Source organism: Hyla sarda, chromosome 2 (genome assembly GCF_029499605.1).
Source record: "Hyla sarda isolate aHylSar1 chromosome 2, aHylSar1.hap1, whole genome shotgun sequence".
Taxonomy (NCBI): domain Eukaryota; kingdom Metazoa; phylum Chordata; class Amphibia; order Anura; family Hylidae; genus Hyla; species Hyla sarda.
The window spans coordinates 278,594,264-278,619,229 of NC_079190.1; the positions used below are offsets into that span (position 1 = coordinate 278,594,264).

The 24,966-nt window shown below is 43.2% G+C and overlaps 1 protein-coding gene across 1 annotated transcript in view; it reads left to right on the forward strand.

Moving 5' to 3' along the window:
• Positions 1-239: 239 nt before the first annotated feature.
• The window catches only part of DLGAP3 (DLG associated protein 3), a 538,301-nt gene continuing 513,574 nt past the window's right edge, over positions 240-24,966 (forward strand). The window contains exons 1-2 of the mRNA XM_056557211.1: positions 240-613; positions 1,126-1,209. The gene's annotated coding sequence lies outside the window, so the exon portion shown is untranslated. The remainder of the gene's footprint in view (positions 614-1,125; positions 1,210-24,966) is intronic.

Here is a 24,966-nt window from a genome sequence, read left to right on the forward strand (position 1 = left end):
TGGGGGACAACTGGGGTACAACTATGCTCCTAATCTGGGGGACAACTGGGGTACAACTATGATCCTAATCTGGGGGACAACTGGGGTACAACTATGCTCCTAATCTGGGGGACAACTGGGGTACAACTATGCTCCTAATCTGGGGGACAACTGGGGTACAACTATGCTCCTAATCTGGGGGACAACTGGGGTACAACTATGCTCCTAATCTGGGGGACAACTGGGGTACAACTATGCTCCTAATCTGGGGTACAACTGGGGTACAACTATGCTCCTAATCTGGGGGACAACTGGGGTACAACTATGCTCCTAATCTGGGGGACAACTATGCTCCTAATCTGGGGGACAACTATGCTGCCTGATCTGGGGGACAACTATGCTCCTAATCTGGGGGACAACTATGCTGCCTGATCTGGGGGACAACTATGCTGCCTAATCTGGGGGACAACTATGCTGCCTAATCTGGGGAAAAACTACCCGACCCTCCACAATATTTTTAGTTTCTCATGTGGCCCCATGGGATAAATAATTGCCCACCCCATTCCTCCTCAACCCCGGACATTCCTTAACCTGGAGCCGCCCGGGGAAAGGAGAAAGTGAAGACAAGAGACTGGTGAGACCTCTCTGCAAAATTGTGTATTTAATGCAGTGTTTCCCAACCAGGGTGCCTCCAGCTGTTGCAAAACTATTACTCCCAGCATGCCCAGACAGCCTTTGGCTGTCCGGGCATGCTGGGAGTTGTAGTTTTGCAATAGCTGGAGGCACCCTGGTTGGGAAACACTGATTTAATGTGTGAAACTATCTGCTGCGCTCTGTATCTAATCCTGTCATGTGCGATACTGTCTGCTGCGCTCTGTATCTAATCCTGTCATGTGTGATACTGTGAGCTGAGCCTGTATATCCAAATCTGTCATGTGTGATACTGTCTGCTGAGCCTGTGTATCTATATCTGTCATGTGCGATACTGTCTGCTGAGCCTGTGCATCTAAATCTGTCATGTGTGATACTGTCTGCTGAGCCTGTGTATCTAATCCTGTTATGTGTGATACTGTCTGCTGAGCCTGTGCATCTAAATCTGTCATGTGTGATACTGTCTGATTAGCCTGTTTATCTGACGTTGCGCAGGGGGACGTCACTCGTCATCAGAGAGAGCCAGCGTTGCTGTCGCGCACCACCACTACCGCCGCCGCCGGCATGAATAGGGTTTTGGTAGGTATTCTCTAAATGTAAATTTTTTTGTGCGATATAGGAAAACTCCCCCCGCATATATATTGTATCCATCCCATCCCCCATGCCATTTCTTAAACCCCCCTCCCATCCCCCATGCCATTTCTTAAACACCCCTCCCATCCCCCATGCCATTTCTTAAACCCCTGATCCCTCAGCCCCTGTGCAATCTGGCCCCTCCCCTTTTGTAGCTCCACCCCCACATAGCCACACCCATGACCGGTATTTTTCTGAGGGAAAGGTGGCAACCCTACCTGGATGCCTGCTGAAGGATTTCAGCAGGCACCCAGTTCCGATCTCTGCCCGGCGAGCGGCAGAGACCGGAAATACAACAGGACGTTCTCTAACGTCCTTGGGCATTAAAGCCCAGCTAGTGAGGACGTTAGAGAACGTCCTATGTCCTTAACAGGTTAAGGCCAAAATGGGCTGAGTCCTTAAGGGGTTAAACTTTGCCTTATAAGGTCCTTTAGTAACAGTTGGAAACATGCTCCAATGTTTACAAGAAATAGGAATCATGGGGTTCACCATAGAAATATTTAGTAAAATTTATATATTGTTGAAGTTGTTATATAACTACAAAATAGTATAATTTATATATTGTTGTAGTTGTTATATATTGTTGTACTGATTATTTAGTATAATTTATATATTGTTTCTGTACATTGTGTTTTTGAATCGAGTGGCTTGTAATAATATACTGTAAATATGTGTTCTATTAGTATTCTATCTGCAGTGGTAAGCAAAGCTGTTGGAGCTGTACAGAAATCAGTGTCAGGTTGAACGTTTTTCTGTACAGATTATGAACAGCCTGCCATTACTCATGATGTCTTATAAAGCTGTGCACTGTCAGGACTTTCTCCCATACTTGATTTTAAAGTAAAGGGTCTAATTTATTGCTGCTATAAGTCTGTCTACCTCTTGTCTTGTGTGTGTACACTTTAGACCTCAACTGCAATTAATGTAAACATTGACCAAATCCATTGATCGTATCTTATCTGGCTGCTTTATCTTCATTTTCCTCTGAATTCACTAAATAAGATAAAGCTCAAAATTATAGTTATATAAGATAAAGTTTTACTGTTCATTCACTGTTTAACTTATGGATTCTGCACGAAGTTTGATCCCTAGTATAATCTCTACCAGTAATGCCTAATAAAAAGGCACTTATTAGCTACTGTCTGCTGTGAGGTCATCCAAGCTGCCTGAATAAATCTGCCTTCATGGATGACCCATTTGTGCTGTGCATTACACTTTATTCTCAGTTAACAATATGTGCCAGCAATAAAAAAAATACAGTAACCCATCACTTTAGAATAATTTCACTTTAAATTGCCCTTGCTTGGCCATTGTAAAGGAAATGAATACTTATTTAAAGGAGCATTTCTATCTAACAAATTCCTAGTACTGTATTTTGCTAGGATGTGACATCACTAGAATTGGTCTGACCTAAGGGAACCCCCGCCTATCCAGAGAATTAAGGGACTAGGATACTGACTTCTGGCTTCCTCTCTATAAAGGAAACTACATCAGGCCCCATATACTTACAGCAGGGGTCTCAAACTCAAATTATCTGGGGGCCACTGGAGGTAGCAGCTGGGTGAGGCTGGGCCGCATGCGTCCCTTACATATAATGCCCCCATCATCTGCCCCTTACACATAATGCCCCCATCATGCGCCCCTCATCATCCACCAGCAACCCCCACATTCCCCCTACCCCCGTGTGGTAATAGCATGAGCTAACACATGATGGGGGTTCTACTTCTGGGGGTTCCCCCCATTAGATAGGCAGCAAGTTCCCCACATTAGGTAGGCAGCAGGTTCCCCACATTAGATAGGCAGCAGGTTCCCCACATTAGGTAAGTAGTAGCAGTTTCCCCACATTAGGTAGGTAGTGCAGGTTCCCCACATTAGGTAGTAGCAGCTCCCCCGCATTAGGTAGTAGCAGGTTCCCCACATTAGGTAGTAGCAGGTTCCCCACAATAGTAAGTAGCAGGTTCCCCACAATAGGTAGTAGCAGGTTCCCCACATTAGGTAGTAGCAGGTTCCCCAAATTAGGTAGTAGCAGGTTCCCCACATTAGGTAGTAACAGGTTCCCCACATTAGGTAGAAGCAGGTTCCCCACATTAGGTAGTAGCAGGTTCCCCACATTAGGTAGTAGCAGGTTCCCCACATTAGGTAGAAACAGGTTCCCCACATAAGGTAGAAGCAGGATCCCCACATTAGGTAGAAGCAGGTTCCCCCCATTAGGTAGTAGCAGGTTCCCAACATTAGGTAGTAGCAGGTTCCCGACATTAGGTAGTAGCAGATTCCCCACATTAGGTAGAAGCAGGTTCCCCACATTAGGTAGAAGCAGGTTCCCCCATATTAGGTAGAAGCAGGTTCCCCACATTAGGTAGAAGCAGGTTCCCCACATTAGGTAGAAGCAGGTTCTCTACATTAGGTAGCATTGTCGGCCCTTGACCCGACTCTCACACACAGACACACACAGAGAGACAGACACCCACACATGCACATACACATAGACACACGTACCTGTCCTGCGCTGTGCTTCTCTCCGGCAGCGGACTGACAAGTGACGTCACTGACGTCCTCCTTTGCGGGTCTGCGGAGGGACGTCACATGCGCGACGGCCCTCACCAGACTCGGGCCGGGCGGCCAACTGGAGAACAGGAGAAGGAGGGCAGGGTAAGTGAAGCCTTCCGGCATTCAGCGCTGCTTGCCCAAAGCAGGGCTAAATGCCTGAAGAAGTTACCTGCCCGGCGCCCGGAACTACATTTGAGACCCCTGACTTATAGTCACTGTGCGGGGAAAGATTGTAAAGAGGCACATCTTAAAAATTTTTTTTTTTTTGCATAGCCATGCTTCCTACCACGCTCAATCCACTCCCAAGCAAATCCTATCATGCCCAGTCCTTAATCATTAAATACAGCAGGGGGCTCAGCCCTGATAATCCAGTCAGGGTGCAACAGAGTGTTAATAAATATACACTATCCAAAAAGAACAAACTACACTGTCTAGGTGTGCATTCATCTTACAGTGTGTAGTGTTTGTTCTTTTTGGATCATGTCCAGTCCTATCATGCACTCCTGTAGACCAGTGTGAAACAACCTTACAGAGTGCTACCGTTACCCATGCAGACAGACCTCAACTCGCAACTGTGGGTGCGGGGTAGGATACAGAAGACGACAGCTGAGAAACATACTGCACAATACAGTGACAGAGATAGAGGGAGTATGGGATGTGGCTGGGCACAGAGTTTATAGCTTCTGAGCTCTGCCAAAGTTTTTAGGATGTGGATAAAGTTGATAGAGGCACTTGGTCCATGATCTATTTGGAATCCATTGGCAATTGACTTGTCAATGTCTATCACAATCAATGGGTTGCTGAAAGGGCTATAATGCATAGCCACTTCATTTCGAGTGCTGATTATTTGAAAAGCTGAAAAGAGTAAGACTTACTGGGAAAAAGGAATCACTTCTCTGTAAAGTGAATGTTTCTGCCAAAGGGCAGGGTTTGTTTTGGGTGGCAATGAGTAGTCTGGAATGGTGGGTTCTATATCCTAGACAGAAGCAGGCACTGCAGAGTGCTGTTATATTATCCCACTTATGTGTGTCTTGCCTGTGAAGGTCCCGTCTACGACCCTTTCTTCTGCAGCCTGTTGACAGCATGCAGCTCCTCGTGGTGCCACGTAATCCACATTAGCATCATCTGATTGCTAGGCAGACAAAATCTTCCAGCAGATGGGCAGAGGGAAGGAAGGAGTTGCCCACTTATGTGGTGGAGTATCAACCTTGACATGCACTTTGATTGACAGATTGCCATATATAGAGATAAGGGGAATGTAAAAAATGGGAAAAGGCTCCAGAAGGTGCCTGTGTAAAGACTTAAAGTGATCACATTTCATGTACCAAGACAGCAGAGCAGTGCCTAAAATCCTGGACTATTCTACTGGACCTGGGGCAGTCCGGAGGTCTGCCTAATTTATACAATTCAGCTAGGATTACCTATTTTACTCATTTGCTTCTGTCCAAATAATTATTTTCTTCATGAGTATTCTCACCAGTGGCAACTATCTCAGTCAACATACCATAACTGTATGATGAAATTACATTGACTGTTCCTCATAACTTCTTCACAGAAGGGACAGAAACAGCTGAGGATTAGACAGGCTCCTCCTACAGCTGGGAAAAATGTAGCTTACACTGTTATTTAAAGGAGAACACTCTTGACTGAAACATACAGCCAGTGGTGTTCCAGAAGTTCTCCTGTTTAATGTACCATTTTCTTGGCATGAAAGGGGTTATAATGGAATTGAACAGAAGAAACAACCATAGGCATTGTCATGTGGGGCAAAGAAAAGTGCTGCCCTGAGTTCCCCCATAGCCACTTTCCCTGCCTACTTGAGTCCTTGCCCTAAGAGTACAAGAGATAAAATGTAGGGAATAATCACACAAACAGATAGAGGGTGCAGTGGCATTGCTAGGGTTGGTTTCACCCGGTGCGGGAGAAAGTGCTGTCACCCCGTACCCTGAAGTAATTTTTTAGCCTGATTTGATGGACAATCACAATGTAGCCTGTCAGGGGAAATTATTTCCAGTTCAAAAACCAGATATACCAATTGCCAATTAAGTGGACAGTGCTAAAGAAGCTTTCAACATGTGATATTACAGCTCCTAGTATGATCTGAGCAGTAGTAAGGGTATGCTGGGAGTTGTTGTTTCACAAATCATTACTGCAGAAGTTACAAGTGACTACAGCTTTAGTGGGTGATATGGGACAATGAAATAAGTGGCTCACAGTTCTTGACGTCTTCTCTGTTGTCTTTCCTTATCTAATTCTGATGGTACATACTGCCACATTTAAGCTAATTTTTCTGTCTGAACTTGATGCCCAGATAGCACTGGCTCCTCGTTTCATCAGTGCAGTCTGATCCTCTATATGAAAACAATAATTAATATAACTCTGCCAGAACCTGTGCCCCTGAATATAACACTACCGCACACTGGCCCTGATTTACTAAGAATGGAGTGTTTATTCTGGAGTGATTTCAATATCACTTGTCTTTTTTTTCAGGCTTATTTACTATTCTGTCGCACATGTCGGTTATTTTTCTGTCGCACGTTTTTTTGTGTCGCACTTGTCAATTGTGTCGCACAAACTCCGAGCTAAAGAAATGAGTTGTGTGAGTCAAAAGGGTTTAGACTTGTTTGTTTATAAATGTTTCCATGAATGAAAAGTATTCATGTGTTATAATTTTTCAAACATTACAACAAGTTTATCAGCTTGGGTGTTAAATTGATTTAAACCTAATAATGCAAATGTGTTAAAAAGAAAAAAAATTAACATTAACTATCACAAAAGCATTCAATATTTTATTCATAAAAGTGTTAAACGATACAAAATGTTTTCAGGTTATAAAACAAGTTACTTTCACAAAAAACACAATGGCAAACAGTCCCTTGTTAGAAATCACTCCATTTTTGGAATTTCACTCGGCCTCTTGGCTGTTGATTATTGTGTGCGGCAAACTCACACTCTTTTTCGAGTGATTTTGAAAGTACTTGCCCATAAAACGCCCATTTTTGCATAAAACACGCCCATTTCAGAGAGAAAAAAAACACTCAGAGTGTTTTCTAAAGTGTCACTTGTGCAACAAAAATTTGGTCACATAAATAGTCGCACAGACGTTGCGACTAAAATTTTGGCGCAATAACCGAGAAAAAGAGTCAGTTGGACTTTAGTATATAATACTACCCCACACTTTTCCTCCTGAATATAATACCGCCACACACTGCGCCCCCTGAATATAATACTACAACACACTGTGCCCTCTGGATATAATACTATCACACTGAGCCCTCTAAATATTATACAACCACACACTTCGCCTCCTGAATACAATACTGCCACAGAATGTGCCCCCTGAATATAATACTGCCACACACTGTACCACTGAATATAATACTGCCACACACTGTACCCCTGAATATAATGCTACCACACACTGCGCCCTCTGAATATAATACTACCACACACAGTACCTTTTAAATATAATACTACCACACACTGCGCCCTCTCAATAAAATACTGCCACACACTGTTCCCTATGAATATAATAACACAACATGCTGTAGCCCATAAAAAGGTACCACCCCAGAAATTACTTATATACGGTAAATTATATCTCTGAAATACAAAACAAACTGTGCATCAGAAGTAAATTTATTATACACTAGTGCCCACATATATTATATAATGTGCTTCATGCCCCCCTATTTTATATACTGTGCCTGACGTTAGCATCCCAAGCACCCTTAACACCCCCACATTACTGTGCATCATAAGATATAGGGGGTGATGATGTAGACCTGAAGCACAGTAATGTGGGGGTTGGGGGGTGATATGATTCATATCAGCCTCATAACTCCCCCCAACCCCCACATTAGTGTCCCTATTTATGTCTGCTTCCTCCCCCCCCCCCCCCCTCCACACACAGTATGCATTACTGTGACACACCGCAACCATAAACACCTCCCCCCGCCCGGCTCACCCAGCAGAGTGCATCCCTCACTGCTGCATCAATGCTGTCCTGCTTGTTCTTCCTCTGAGGCTGACTAATGTGATGGATGTCCCCATACAGCCCCCAAACCAATGTCACCAGAAGCGGCCCAGGCGCACTGGCAAATTAACCTCTGTGGAGTCTGGTGGTCCATGGAGGGGCAGTGGGGGAATGGTCGGGTGGGTAGGGTATTATTTTTTTCCCCCCTTTACATTGTTTCTGAGAGCTCAATCTGAACTGCAAATCAAGTTCACAGAAACAGTATGGTCTCAAGCATGGCACTTGGGTCAGGGTGTCACCCCACCAGAGGGTGTCACCTGGTGCAGTCCGCACCCCCCCCACCCCCCGCACCTAGGACCGTCACTGAGAGAGTGTTCAAACAAGCCAGGCCCAAATTGTGATAACAGAAAGCCATGTAATGTCACAAGCCAGGGTTGACTGTCTCCCTTTGACCCAGGGTTTATCAAAGGGGTATTCCAGGATTTTTTTTTTATTTGACTATGCTACAGGGGCTGTAAAGTGAGTGTAGTTCATAATATAGTTTCTGTACTTGTATGTGATGGTTTTCTTACAATTCTTATGTGATTTTCACCCCAATATTTATTTTTAACAGCATACAAAATGACTGTTGTCTCAGATTTTTCCCAGGTTGCAATGCGGCCGAGACCTGACTCACTAGTCAGCTGATGACAGGGAGCCTGTCTGCTTCAATGGGTGGAGCAATCGCTTGGTGGGAGAGAGATCAATCTGCAACTAATTCAACAGCTGTAGGCACCCTGATTAAAAACAACAGGCCTTTTGAATGGATACAGTTCATTTATGTTTCAATGGGTGGGGTGGCTGATGTGTGGGAGGGAGGGAAATGGAATTGTGGGATTTGTAGTCAAAAGAAGAAAAGCCAAAAAGAAAATACCAGTTCACAAAAAGCTAGCCACAGTGTTATGGTAATCTCTCAACATAGCCATTTAGCCCCAAGATAAGCGCAGATCCTTCCTAAGCATGTCCATTACTGTCTGGCAAGTCCTTGCTAAAATCACCTTATGGTGGATAACCCCTTTAAAGGCTGCTCTCTCTCTCTCTCAACATTCAATAAGCATTGTCAATACTGATGTCATTGATGGAAATTGTGTGGCAAACCTCTGCAATCTCACAAGTCAGGACTTCTCTACAAACACAGCTCCAGACACTCTACTTGACACAGCCCAGTATATTCTCTGCTTGCCAATATCAAGCTCTCACACCATTGCTCGAATAGCGGCTCATCACCCAGGCTAGGAACACTGATGTTTCACAACTCATTACTAACGCTCCAGCAAAGCACAACCACTACTTGGCAGGAGTTGGTTTTTAAGATTGCATGGGGACTTCCATGCGACCACCTTGCCAAACCACACAGATACTGCAGCAGTAAACAATGAAATGTATGCACAGCATTTAAGTGTGCGGAAAACAACATCTAACAATAGGCAATAGTTCCTGCAAATAAAGGCAACTTGGCTAACACAACTATAACATTTCCCAGTATGGCATTAAACCATTGAATGGCCACCATGTAATACTACATTGCAGCCTTAGGCAACTTTGTGCAGACAAAGTTAGTATTTGCCGGGTTTCCTGGGAATTAAGCTTTTCATAGTAAACTTCTGGAGACCCTATAAAATATATATAAAGTTTACTTTTATTAGTCATCAGGATGCCAGAAAGTAACAAGTGATGACATTTTGAATTATTTCACTTGACATTCGAAAAGATCACTTCAAAAGCTGATGAATAGGTAGGTAGGTATGTCATATAAGTCACTGAATTTATTAAGGTTTGTTGTGTGAATAGGTACATATTTATTGCAGCTTCTTTGCCTATTCAGAGTGATAACCTTGATCACTGAAGCTAAAAAAGGTCAGTACACAAAAAAGAGATCTAATTGCCATTGTACTGCTGTTATTAAAATTAACATAATTGCATACACTTCGACAATAAATGTCAACCATTTTCATATGTAACTGCGCTGCATATTTTTAGATGCGCATGTGAACAGCAGCTTTACTAAACTGTGATGGAAAACCAGAGCTTTTAATTATTCAAATCTCCACACACTTATTTGCTTATCAAACGCATTTTAGGAAGTAAAGAAAATTAGGCAACGGGCAGTTGAAGGGGCGCATGACAGATGTTGAAGGCCTGACACTGGCTGCTTTCTTCTCTGTGTAGTCAATTACTATTAATTATGCTGATTGCTTGGAGGCCAAGAGCATCTTGAGGACTAAGATTACTCACCCGCCTCCCTCATTCCAACCAGTTTTAAATCCCAGTGGAAAGTTCTTCACAAACATTCTTCCCATCATCCTCTTTGCATGAGAGTATAGTGAAACGATTTCTGCATGAAACCGAGCAAACTATAGAGGCTATGTTAAAAATATTCCATTTTCTTTATTCTTTTTAGACTAATGAATAAAATGTACATGCTTTATGATTATTCATATTACAGGCATGTACATTGTGGACTCATATATATAAACAATGTCTTATCTATTACTATTTTTTCAGTGTCAGGTGTCATTTACACAGCAGAGCCATATTCACACAGCCTATATGGCACCATATTGCAGCTATGTTTTACCCATGATGCAAGGCTTTTAGGAAAGAATATCTCTGCATTTTGATGTCTTATGGAGCCTAATTTTTATTTTCTGCAGGATTCTGTACCTTCCGCATCTCTGAAACAGAGTAATCTCTGTAATCGGGAGTCATGTAAAAGCCCATAGGATTGTATTGTGATTTTGTACTATGGTTGTTGAATGAAGCATCCAAATTTTTATGTGCATGAGCCTTCAGGATACAATACTGATTTTACGTTTCCATTATATACAGTCATTGCCATAAATGTTGGCACCCCTGAAATTTTTCAAGAAAATTAAGTATTTCTCACAGAAAAGGATTGCAGTAACATGTTTTGCTATACACATATTTATTCCCTTTGTGTGTATAGAAACTAAACCAAAAAAGGGAGGAAGAAAAGCAAATTGGACATAATGTTACATCAAACTCCAAAAATGGGCTGGACAAAATTATTGGCACACGTAACTTAATATTTGGTTGCACACCCTTTGGAAAAAAATTACAGAAATCAGTTGCTTCCTATAACCATCAATAAGCTTCTTACACCTCTCAGCTGGAATTTTGGACCACTCTTCCTTTGCAAACTGCTCCATGTCTCTCTTATTTCCCAACAGCAATTTTAAGATCTCTCCACAGGTGTTCAATGGGATTTAGATCTGGACTCATTGCTGGCCACTTCAGAACTCTCCAGCGCTTTGTTGCCATCCATTTTTGAGTGCTTTTTGACATATATTTGGGGTCATTGTCCTGCTGGAAGATCTCGGACGCAAACCCAGCTTTCTGACATTGTACAGTGCAACCAAAAATCCGTTGGTAAGCCTCAGATTTCATGATGCCTTGCACACATTCAAGACACCCAGTGCCAGAGGCAGCAAAATAACCCCAAAACATCATTGAACCTCCACCATATTCCACTGTAGATACTGTGTTCTTTTCTTTGTAGGCCTCATTCCATTTTCGGTAAACAGTAGAATGGTGTGCTTTACCAAAAAGCTCTATTTTCGTCTCATCTGTCCACAAGATGTTTTCCCAGAAGGATTTTGGTTTACTCAAGTTCATTATGGCAAAATGTAGTCTTGCTTTTTTAATGTCTCTGTGTCATCACCAGTGGGATCCTCCTGGGTCTCCTGCCATAGCATTTACTTAAAATTTCGGCAGATAGTTCATGCTGACACTGATGCTCCCTGAGCCTGCAGGACAGCTTGAATATCTTTGGAACTTGTTTGGGGCTGCTTATCCACCATCCGGACTATCCTGCATATACACCATTCATCAATTTTTCTCTTCCATCCATGCCCAGGGAGATTAGCTACAGTGCCATGGGTTGCAAACTTCTTGATAATGTGGCGCACTGTGGACAAAGGCAAATCTAGATCTCTGGAGATGGACTTGTAACCTTGAGATTGTTGATATTTTTCCACAATATTGGTTCTCAAGTCCTCAGACAGGTCTCTTTCTGTTGTCCATGCTTAGTGTGACACACACAGACACACAATGTAACCCACACCTGTTGCCCACACCTGTTACTTGCCCCAGGTGAGTTTAACCCCTTAAGGACACATGACGTACTGGAACATCTATAACGCGGGGCCACCCGTGGCTAACAGCGCGCGGCATTGATCGCAGTGCCGCGCGCTATTAACCCTTTAGACGCGGCGTTCAAAGTTGAGCGCCGCATCTAAAGTGAAAGTGAAAGTGTGCCGGTTAGCTCAGTGTTCTGTTCGGGATAGCCGCGGCGAAATCGCGGCATCCTGAACAGCTTACAGGACAGCAGGAGGGTCCCTACCTGCCTCCTCACTGTCCAATCGCCGAATGACTGCTCAGTGCCTGAGATCCAGGCATGATCAGTCAAGCGGCAAAATCATCGATCACTGGTTTCTTATGAGAAACCAGTGATCAATGTGAAAGATCAGTGTGTGCAGTGTTACAGGTCCCTATGGGACCTATAACACTGCAAAAAAAGTGAAAAAAAAAGTGAATAAAGATCATTTAACCCCTTCCCTATTAAAAGTTTGAATCACCCGCCTTTTCCCATAAAAAATACACAGTGTAAATAAAAATAAACATATATGGTATTGCCGCGTGTGAAAATGTCCAAATCATAAAAATAAATCATTAATTAAACCGCACGGTCAATGGCGTGCGCGCAAAAAAATTCCAAAGTCCAAAATAGTGCATTTTTGGTCACTTTTTATATCATGAAAAAATGAATAAAAAGCGATCAATAAGTCCTATCAATGCAAAAAGGTACCGTTAAAAACTTCAGATCATGGTGCAAAAAATGAGCCCTCATACCGCCCCATACGCGGAAAAATAAAAAAGTTATAGGGGTCAGAAATAACAATTTTAAATGTATTCATTTTCCTGCATGAAGTTATGATTTTTTCCTGAAGTACGACAAAATCAAACCTATATAAGTAGGGTATCATTTTAATTGTATGGACCTACAGAATAAATATCAGATGTCATTTTTACCGAAAAATGTACTACGTAGAAACGGAAGCCCCCAAAAGTTACAAAACTGCGGGGTTTTTTTCAATTTTGTCTCACAATGATTTTTTTTCCATTTCAGTGTAGATTTTTGGGCAAAATGACTGGCGTCATTTCAAAGTAGAATTGGTGGCGCAAAAAATAAGCCATCATATGGATTTTTAGGTGCAAAATTGAAAGAGTTAGGATTTTTTAAAGGCAAGGAGCAAAACACGAAAATGCAAAAACGGAAAAACCCCCGGTCCTTAAGGGGTTAAAGGAGCATCACATGCTTGAAACAATCTTATTTTTCCACAATTTTGAATGGGTGCCAACAATTTTGTCCAGACCATTTTTGGAGTTTGGTGTGACATTATGTCCAATTTGCTTTTTTCCTCCCTTTTTTGGTTTAGTTCCAATACCCACAAAGGGAATAAACATGTGTATAGCAAAACATGTGTTACTGCAATCCTTTTCTGTGAGAAATAATTCATTTTCTTGAAAAATTTCAGGGGTGCCAAAATTTATGGCTATGACTGTAATTCACAACCGCAATAAAGTTAGGCAGCAACAAGTCACAGACAAGTTGCACAAATATTTTGATCATGCGACCTGGATGCAATTTCCTGTTGTGCGACATGCGTCAATGTGTAGCTCAAAACTAATATTTCACATAAACTATTTGAACACGGACAGTTTGAACATGGACAGTACATTTGGAAAAGCATCCACTTTTCTTCATCAGGTCTATATTTAGACCTGACCTGTTGAATAAAAATAAATGCTTTTCGAAACTTGTTGTTTCGGGATGGAGGCTGCAACTGGAAGCTACTACATGCAACATGCCCTGAGCTCAACACATGTTGAACACCCCACCTGAACTGTCTACTGCCATTTTCATAAGTTTACACCAAATCAAGCAAATGGTGGGGAATCTCACCTCACCAACCAACACACATAGGTGTAGTGTTCCATAATTAATATACCCCAAAATTAAACACTACTACCAGAATAATGTATAACATTTTATTAAATACAAATATAATGATAAAAACAAATGACATAAAGTAATAGGGCACATACATACGATCACAGTTGGTAGTGCACGATAGGTAAGTAAATATCAGAAACAAAGACTCTTAACAGGAAGTATAATAAATAATTGTAGAGCAGCTAGTAAATCAAATCAATGTATAGTTATCACATATAATATAAAGTGCCTAGTGCAGGAAAACTAGCTAGCATATAACATCAAGTAGATAAATATCTATGGAGAGTAAGCAGGTCCTACCAGTCCGTGCACTAGAAAGCGCTTTTTTTTCCTGTACCTTCTTTTCACATAGACCAGCTGCGCCAGTGCCAGTCCCTTTGTGGCAAAGCCCAGCCTACTCTGTGAAAGCTGGCACACAAAGTGGCAAAAAGTTGCATCACTCTTGCACAAAGTGGATGTTTGCCCAAAAATGATGCTACTTTTTGCCAGGCCTAATATATATCTCTTATTGACTTCCATAACAAAATGGTGTTGATCTACTCTACTGCATATGTAGAGTTCACCATGGAATTGAACTAACTGCTAATGGTGTGATCCTTTGCTATCTGCCTTTAGCTATATAGTATATATATGCTACTTTTCAATGTAATCCTGCATTTGATGATTAATTCTCTGACCCTAGTGTACACAGCACAAGCTGAAAAGTGATCTCTACAAACCAGGGAATTTGGTTCTATTGTTAGGCTCAGTGGTCAATATGAAAACTAATATTTCAGGATTTATTTTCATACAGATAGTGACATAGAGGAATAAAAAAAACTGCATCATAGAAGGAACATGCTTTTATTTTACGGCGTGGAACCCTATTGCTTCCTAGATAAACACACAGAATGCCTGGGGTCCAATTGCTTCATGTCATTGTATCAGTGTGCTGTAGGAGGGACAGAACTAACAATAGTTTCATACTCTTCCCAATTGTTAAAATGAGAAAAGGAAAGTTTCTTTATCTTTAGCCCCATACTGATTTCTAGTAGATAGGATATTCCTTTCACAAACCAGTCCAATTCATTACCTGGCTCATGAATGTGATCTATGTCAATTCTTTCCATTTATGTTTCCTTTTTTCTCTCATAATTTTTCCTTTTCTTCCTATTTCTCTTTCTCCTTTTAAAGATTCTCCCTGTCCCCTAGTAACAGTGACTCTTCCTTGGCAACTGAGATCCTTCACGTAACACCTCCCTACAAACCAAACAGGCAGAAAATAGCTTCAATTTGTGACGTAAGGAGCTACTGTGCTGTTTGTATAATGTTTCTAGCCTGGGTTAACCCTTTTTTCATGAAAGACTTGCATTACTGTAGTGATTAACAGCAGCATCATTTACAGAGGCAGTAAGTAAATAGAGTCCATCCATAAGTTTCACAGTAAATATCCCTCAATTCTAAAACAGGGACATGTTAGTAAAGATGACATCCAACAACTTTATCAGGAGAACTGTGCTTTCTTCTTTGACCATCAGACACCCTATCACGGAATGTCTTAGTCAACAACACTGACCTTGTAAACAAACTATTAGAGCTCTAAAGCCAATGATGCAGGCACAAAATGGATCATCCTTATAGAAATGGTGAAATGTAACTTAAATGCTGCATAAAATGTCACAATAGATACAAAAGACAAAAAAGTGCACAACAACAAAACTTAATGTTCATAAATGCAACAGCATTAACATCTACATTAAAGCAGCAATGCAAAAGAATAAAATGCTTATGACATAAGGTGATTATTGGCTGAAGAGGAAATTGCGCAGTGTAATTGCGCAATAGTTATGTCCCTGATGCAAAGGAATCCTCTAGAATGGAAGTCTTCCCTTTATCCTAATGCTTCTGAATTGTCCCCAGAGGACAGTTTTTCTTTTCTTTTATATGACGGGCCAGAAAGGGCAGCTTATTTGGAGTCGCAATTGGATACCTGGAACAGTGCTGCAAAAGAGAATTGTGCTAATTTATGGAAGTAGTGAGGGCTTAATCCAGCCATATGTTGCCAGTTTAGATTGGGTCTGTCTGATACTCTCAAAGCCTTGCTGGTTAGTTACCCCCCTTCTGAGACTAAGGATATGAGGACACAAGTGAGAATGTTCCTCCAACCCAGGCCTTCTGTTAGATCCATGTCCATTTCCCACACACTCACCAACGGAATGGATGGTAATAATTAGGGATGTCCCGATACCATTTTTTTAAGACCGAGTACAAGTACCGATACTTTAATTCTAGTACTCGCCGATACCAAGTACGAGTACTTTTATTTTAACCCCTTAAGGACGGAGCCCATTTTCATCTCTAGGACGAAGCCCTTTTTTGCAAATCTGACCACTGTCACTTTAAACATTAATAACTCTGGAATGCTTTTAGTTATCATTCTGATTCTGAGATTTTTTTTCGTGACATATTCTACTTTAACATAGTGGTAAATTTTTGTGGTAACTTGCATCCTTTCTTGGTGAAAAATCCCAAAATTTGATGAAAAAATAAAAAATTTAGCATTTTTCTAACTTTGAAGCTCTCTGCTTGTAAGGAAAATGGATATTCCCCCCAAAAATTTGGGGGGATTCACATATACAATATGTCTACTTTATGATTGCATCATAAAATTGATGTGTTTTTACTTTTGGAAGACACCAGAGGGCTTCAAAGTTCAGCAGCAATTTTCCAATTTTTCACAAAATTTTAAATTTTTCTGGGACCAGTTCAGATTTGAAGTGGATTTGAAGGGTCTTCATATTAGAAATACCCCATAAATGACCCCATTATAAAAACTGCACCCCCCAAAGTATTCAAAATGACATTCAGTAAATGTTTTAACCCTTTAGGTGTTTCACAGGAAAAGCAGCAAAGTGAAGGAGAAAATTCAAAATCTTCATTTTTTACACTTGCATGTTCTTGTAGACCCAATTTTTGAATTTTTACAAGGGGTAAAAGGAGAAAATGTATACTTATATTTGTAGCCCAATTTCTCTCGAGTAAGGACACACCTCATATGTCTATGTAAAGTGTTCGGAGGGCGCAGTAGAGGTCTCAGAAGCGAAGGAGCGACAAGGGGATTTTAGAGAGTACGTTTTTCTGAAATGGTTTTTGGGGGGCATGTCACATTTAGGAAGCCCCTATGGTTCCAGAACAGCAAAAAAAAAACACATGGCATACCATTTTGGAAACTAGACCCCTTGAGGAACGTAACAAGGGATAAAGTGAGCCCTAATACCCCACAGGTGTTTCACGACTTTTGCATATGTAAAAAAAAAAAAGAAAAATGTCACTAAAATGTGGGTTTCCCCCCAAATTTCACATTTTTGCAAGGGTTAATAGCATAAAAGACCCCCCAAAATTTGTAACCCCATCTCTTCTGAGTATGGAGGTACCCTATAAGTGGACCTGAAGTGCACTGCGGGCGAACTACAATGCTCAGAAGAGAAGGTGTCATATTTGGCTTTTTGAGAGCAAATTTTGCTCGGGGGGCATGTCGCATTTAGGAAGCCCCTATGGTGCCAGAACAGCAAAATAACCCCCACATGGTATACCATTTTGGAAACTAGACCCCTCACAGAATGTAATGAGGGTACAGTGAGCATTTACCCCCCACTGGTGTCTGACAGATCTTTGGAACAGTGGGCTGTGCAAAATTTTTCATTTTCACGGACCACTGTTCCAAAGATCCGTCAGACACCTGTGGGGTGTAAATTCTTACTGCACCCCTTATTACATTCCGTGAGGGGTGTAGTTTCCAAAATGGGGTCACATGTGGGTGTTTTTTTTTTTGCGTTTGTCAGAACCTCTGTAACAATCAGCCACCCCTGTGCAAATCACCTCAAATGTACATGGCGCACTCTCCCTTCTGGTCCTTGTTGTGCACCCCCAGAGCACTTTGCACCCACATATGGGGTATCTCCGTACTCAGGAGAAATTGTGTTACAAATTTTGGGGGGCGTTTTTCCCTTTTACCTCTTGTGAAAATGAAAAGTATAGGGCAACACCAGCATGTTAGTGTAAAAATTATTTTTTTACACTAACATGCTGGTGTAGACCCCAACTGATCCTTTTCATAAGGGGTAAAGGGAGAAAAAGCCTCCCAAAATTTGTTAGGCAATTTCTCCTGAGTACGGCGATACCCCATATGTGACCCTATTCTGTTGCCTTGAAATACGACAGGGCTCCAAAGTGTGAGCTCCATGCGCATTTGAGGCCTGAATTAGGGACTTGCATAGGGGTGGACATAGGGGTATTCTATGCCATTGATTCCCAAACAGGGTGCCTCCAGCTGTTGCTAAACTCCCAGCATGCTTGGACAGTCAATTGCTGTCCAGAAATGCTGGGAGTTTTTGTTTTGCAACAGCTGGAGGCTCCATCTTAGAAACACTGCCGTACAATACGTTTTCATTTTTATTGGGGAGGGGGGTGGTGGGGGGGCAGTGTACGTGTGTATATGTAGTGTTTTACTCTTTATTTTATGTTAGTGTTTTTAGGTTACATTCACACTGGAGTCTCCCGCTAGGAGTTTGAGCTGCGGCGAAAAATTTCCCGCAGCTCAAATTTGTAGCGGGGAACTCACTGTAATCTGCCGCCAGTGTGAATGTAGCCTGTACATTCACACGGGAGGGGGGTCAAAACTACAACTCCCAGCATGCACTGACAGACCATCCATGCTGGGAGTTGTAGTTTTGCAACAGCTGGAGGCACACTGGCTGGAAAACCTTGAGTTAGGTTCTATGACCTAACTCAGTATTTTCCAACCAGTGTGCCTCCAGCTGTTGCAAAACTACAACTCCCAGCATGTACTGATTGCGGAAGGGCATGCTGGGAGATGTAGTTATGCAATGGCTGGAGGCACGCAAGTACAACTCCCAGCATGCCAAGACAGCCTTATGCTGTTCCTGAATGCTGGGAGTTGTAGTTTTGCAAGATTTAGAGGGGTTCAAGTTGTAAATCACTGTCCAGTGGTCTCAAAACTGTGGCCCTCCAGATGTTGCAAAACTACAACTCGCAGCATGCCCAGACAGCAAACTGCTGTCTGGGCATGCTGAGAGTTGTAGTTGTGCAACATCTGGAGGGCTACAGTTTGAGACCACTTAGTGATCTACAACCTGAATCCCTCTAAATATTGCAAAACTACAAGTCCCAGCATGCCCACACAGCAAACAGCTGTCTGGGCATGCTGGGAGTTGTAGTTTTGCAACATCTGGAGGGCCACGGTCTATAGACCACTGTAAACTGTGGCCCTCCGGATGTTGCTAGGCAACAACTCACCTAGCAGTACCCGGAAGTATTGCTGCCGCCACCGCCGCACGTGGGGGAGGATCGCGAACGGGGATCCGGGATCCAGGTAGGGACCTTCGGCGCCGACCTTCCCTGGACGGTTCCCCCGTTTTGCCCGGACACCGATAGGTGGGCAAAGCGGGGGAACCGAACTTTAACCCCCCCTCCCCCTGTCTGCTATCGGTCGGTCGCTCGGCTGACCAATAGCAGGGATAGGAGGGGTGGCACCCCTGCCACCAAACTCCTATCCCTTTAGGGGGATCGAGGGTGTCTCGGACATCCCCGATCCCTCTTATTTTCTGGGTCACCGGGTCACCAGTGACCCGTATGACCCGGAATCGCGCAGATCGCAGGTCTGAATTGACCTGCGATTTGCGCGCATCGAGGTCATGGGGGGGTCTCAGGACCCCCCTCGGCGATGTGCCAGGATGCCTGCTGTTAGATAACAGCAGTCATCCCGGCCCGATCACCGCTACCGGTGACGCGGCGCTCCCGGAACCCCGCGACGTACATGTACGTCGCCGCGCGCCAAGTGACACTTCGCGGCGCTGTACATGTATGTCGCTCGTCGTGAAGGGGTTAAAGGGAATCTGACACCAGGGTGACCCGGTTTCTGCCGCTGGTTCCTGTATTTGTGGGTTCCTTGTTTTGTACAATGGAAGTATGAGCCAAGATTTCTCTCTTCTCCATTGGACAGCACAGGGGATTTGCATTGGCGGCGAGACTGATCACCACATGGTAAGCAGCAGTAGAAACCGGGTCACCTCCATTATCTACCTATAAATTCAAGTTAGTGCAGGTGACTCTGCTGTAAGATTGTCTTTAATAGTAGGTAGTATCCCCCTGCAGACATTAGCATCAGCCCCCCGGCAGTCATTAGTAGCAGCCCCTCTGTAGACAGCAGCCCCCCTTGTAGACAGCAGCCCCCCTGTAGACCACAGCCCCCCTGTAGAAAGTGGGCCTCCATTTAAACAGCAGCAGGGCCCCCCCTTTAGACAGCAGCAGGGCCCCCCCTTTAGACAGTAGCAGGGGCCCTCCCTTTAGACAACAGCAGGGCCCCCTTTAGACAGCAGCAGGGCCCCCCTTTAGACAGCAGCAGGGCCCCCCCCCCGTTTAGACAGCAGCAGGGCCCCCCTGTTTAGACAGCAACAGGGCCCTCCCCGTTTAGACAGCAGCAGGGCCCCCCCGTTTAGACAGCAGCAGGGCCCCCCCATTTAGACAGCAGCAGGCCCCCCCCCGTTTAGACAGCAGCAGGGCCCCCCCTTTAGACAGCAGCAGTCCTCCCTGTAGACATTAGTAGCAGCCCCCCCTCCTTGCAGGCAGCTCACCTCCTCGGCCGCTCCACTGCACCGTTCTCCCGTCCTTCGGTCCGCATTCTGACGTCCTATGGAGGAGCATGTGACATATACGACACTCTGCTTCCTCCGTAGCATTACGCTGGGCGCAGGGGAGGAGGCGGAGTGACGTGTGTGTCACATGCTCCTCCATGGAACACTATGATGCAGACGGGAGGACAGGAGAACGGGTCAGCAGAGTGGCAGCAGCCGCAAGTATCGGACATGGTATCGGGGACATTAAACGAGTCCCCGATACCATGCAAATGGCTGGTATCGGCCCCAATACCGATACCAGTATCGGTATCGGGACATCCCTAGTAATAATATTATGAAAATTGATACCACCCACAATATTGGAGGCAGGATAGTAAAAACAGGGGCTTCTATTTCTACTGTGTTGGAGCAGATAAGTTCTTAATCACTTAGGGACCAAGGGCGTACAGATACACCCTGACGCCTTGGTACTTAAGGACCAAGGGCATACCTGTATGCGTCAGGCGGGGACCAGACTGGGATGCCTGCTGAAATCATTCAGCAGGCATCCCGTGACAATGCCCAGCGGGTCCTGAATTCACACCGGCGATCTGCTGCGATTCCGGTCATACCCAGAATTAGAAGGTGATCGGTGGTGTACTATACACTGCCAATCACCTCCTGTAGCGGGGGGGAGGTGGCGATCCCGTCACCTCCACTGGAGCGCTGCTATTGGTCTGACCAACAGCAGCTGGCAGAGGAGGGGTTATTGTCCCCTCCCCTCCTGACCCCCTAATATGTCCTCAAGGGTCTGCCACAGATTTTTCAGCATGACCCGGGCCCTATTAGGTTTTCAGGGCACTGCATTCCCCCCACCCCCTTCTTTTTTTTGGCAGCAGCATTTTATTTATATAACACCGTTATATATAGTATACACCAAACACTTACACTACACACTTTAACACACCGCCTCCCATCCCCTCCCCCCCTCAGCACCACCGTCGAAAAAAGATGATGGCCCGCCGGGCATTTTCGGTGGAGGAGGAATACACTTTGCTTGCCTACGACTCTGAATCTGACAGTGAGGACGAGGAAGATCCTACTTTCTGTGTTCTTCCTCGTCCTCCTCATCATCTTGCACTGATGATTATCCCCCTGCATGGCGTTGGAGACGCCGCCAGGCGAAGCCACACACCCACCATGATAGTGACCCAGTGGCTGACACCAGTACAAGCGTCCATGCCGCTCGTAATAGGAGTCTATCCCCCCAGACAAGTATACTGGCGCCCACTACCAGTGAATCTGTCTGGAGATCCCCAGAGGGATATCAGCCATGGATTCCTGAGTTTGTTGGCGACTCAGGAATCCGGATTGACACGCCGGATACACTGAAATTGACGATTTTAGTTATTTTTTCAGTTACTACTTTGTCAATCATATGGTGGAGCAAATTAACTTGTACGCCCAACAGTTCATTGCCCTCCACCCAGATTTGCTTTCGGCTAGGCCCAATGAATGGTATGCCATCAATGCAGCCAAATTGAGGAAATTTTGGGGCCTCCTGCTGCATATGGGTCTAGTCAAAAAACCAAGTGTCAGGCAGTACAGGAGCGGGGACATCCTCTACCCGACCCTGCTTTACAGTATGATCATGGCATGGAGGCGGTTCGAGGCCATTCGGAAATGCCTGCATTACACTGACAATGCGGCATGTCATTTTTGCGCCGTATGCGCTTTTACAACCGGACCTAAAACCGTGGTCAACCACGGTTTTAGGTCCGGTTGTAAAAGCGCATACGGCGCAAAAATGAGCCGACCGGACCGAACGTTTCACTCCGGTCGGCTCATTGAAATGAATGGCATACGGGAGCGCATACGGTCACATACGGGAGCGCGAGGTTTTAGCTCCCTCCTGCCGTATGCGCTCCCGTATGGGACAAAACGTAGTGTGGACCCAGCCTAACTTTACTCCAGACACCTATGCCCAAGGGTTAGTCCCGTGCCCTTACCCATGAAAACCTGTTGCTGGTCAGGTAAAAGGATAAGAGGGATGTCCTTTTGCTGACCATAATTCATGGTAATGGCAGCTCACCTGTCCCTGTGCGAGGTACCACAACAATGGTCCTCAAGCCTGAGGAACACTTGCCCCAATCATCCGGGCCTCTGCATAAAAAATTCAGGGAGTATCACACTTCCATGGAGTACTACATTTTCCCTTTTCATTTTAATTTCCCATAATTTGACCCCAATGTACCAAGTCCAGAGTACATTCGAATTTTTAACCCCATGAACCACTAAATTACCCAAACAACTCTTCTATAAAAAAAGAAAAAAAAACTGATAAGACCTCTGGGGGTATTTTTTCCAAAAATGGGTCATGAGTCACTGAGTCACTATCATTGGGGACTTTTTTATGTTGCCTCAAATGCGCAGCATGCTCTCACCACCTGAGTGAAGTGCGCATTTGAGGTAACAGGTTAGGGACGGCCACACACATCACATTCCCTCCCCCAATAAAAATGAAAATTGTCAGTTTTTCCCATTTTACTCCCAAAAAGCATAAATATTTTTTTATAAACATATTTGGTATATGTCCAAACTATCAAAATATAATGGTAATGATCCCGTACGATGAACGGCATGAATGTAAAAAATTTTAAAAAGTCCAAAAATGCTGCTTCTTTGTCACATTTTGTTAAAAAAATTTTTAGAAAAAATTACATAAAAGTTTTATATAAGCAAATGTGGTATCGATAAAAGGTACAGATGACAGCGCAAAAAATGAGCCCTCATACCGCCCTATATACGGAAAAATGAAAAAGTTATCTGTGGTAAAAATAGGGCGATTTTAGATTACTGATTTTGTACAAAAAGTTTTAGATTTTTTTTAAGCGGTACAAAAATATAAAAGTATCTAGCCATAGGTATTTTAATTGTATTGACCTCACAGAATAAAGAACACATGACATTTTTACTGTAAATTGTACAGTGTAAAAAGGAAACACTCCAAAATGTGCAAAATTGTGGTTTTCATTTAAATTTCCTCCATAAAAAAATATTATTTTTGGGTTTGCCGTACATTTTATGGTAAAACGAGAGGTCTCATTGCAAAGTTCAATTGGTCACGCAAAAAACAAGCCCTTATATGGGTCTGTAGATGGAAATATAAAAGAGTTATGGATTTTAGAAGGCGAGGAGGAAAAAACGAAAATTGGCTTGGTCCTTAAGATGAAAATGGGCTTGGTCCATAAGGGGTTAATGAACATTTATCAAACACCTGCGGGGTGTTAAGGCTCACTCTACTTCTTGTTACATTCCTTGAGGGGTGTAGTTTCCAAATTACTGTGCCATGTGTTTTTTTTTTTTTTTTTTTTTGCTGTTCTGGCACCATAGGGGCTTCCTAAATGCAACATGCCCCCAAAAAACCATTCCAGCTAAATTTGCTTTCCAAATGCCAAATGTGACTCCTTATCTTCTGAGCATTGTAGTTTGCCCACAGAGCACTTGACGTCCACACATGGGGTATTTCCATTCTCAGAAGAGATGGGGTTACAAATTTTGGGTGGCATTTTCTCCTATTACCCTTGTAAAAATGTAAAATTTTGAGGAAAACTGGCATTTTAGTAAAAAAAACATTTATCAAACACCTGTGGGGTGTTAAGGCTCACTGTACTCCTTGTTACATTCCTTGAGGTGTGTAGTTTCCAAAATAGTATGCCATGTGTTTCTTTTTTCTGTTCTGGCCCCATAGGGGCTTCCTAAATGCGACATGCCCCCCAAAAATCATTTCAGAAAAACTCACTCTCCAAAATCCCATTGTTGCTCCTTCCCTTCTGAGCCCTCTACTGTGCCCGACAAACATTTTGCGTACACATATGAGGTATTTCCTTACTCAAGAGAAATTGGGTTACAAAGGGTTAACACACTTACTGAATGTCAGTTTGAATACTTTGAGGGGTGCAGTTTTTATAATGTATTTATTATGTATTTCTAATATGAAGGCTCTTCAAATCTACTTCAAAACTGAACTGGTCCATGAAAAATTCAGATTTTGAAAATTTTGTGAAAAATTGGACAATTGCTGCTGAACTTTAAAGCCCTCTGATGTCTTCCAAAAGTAAAAACATGTCAACTGTATGCAGCAAACATAAAGTAGACATATTATATATGTGAATCAATATATCATTTGTTTGGTATGTCTATTTTCCTTACAAGCAGAGAGCTTCAAAGTCAGAAAAATGCTAAGTTTTCAAATTTTTCATGACATTTTTTAATTTTTCACCAAGAAATGATGCAAGTATCGGTGAAAATTTACCACTGTGTTAAAGTAGAATATGTCACGAAAAAACAATCTCGGAATTAAATTCATAAGTAAAAGCATCCCAGAGTTATTTATTCTTAAAGTGACAGTGGTCAGATGTGCAAAAAACGCTCTGGTCCTTAAGGTGAACATGGGCTTGGTCCTTAAGGGGTTAAAGATATGCTTGAAA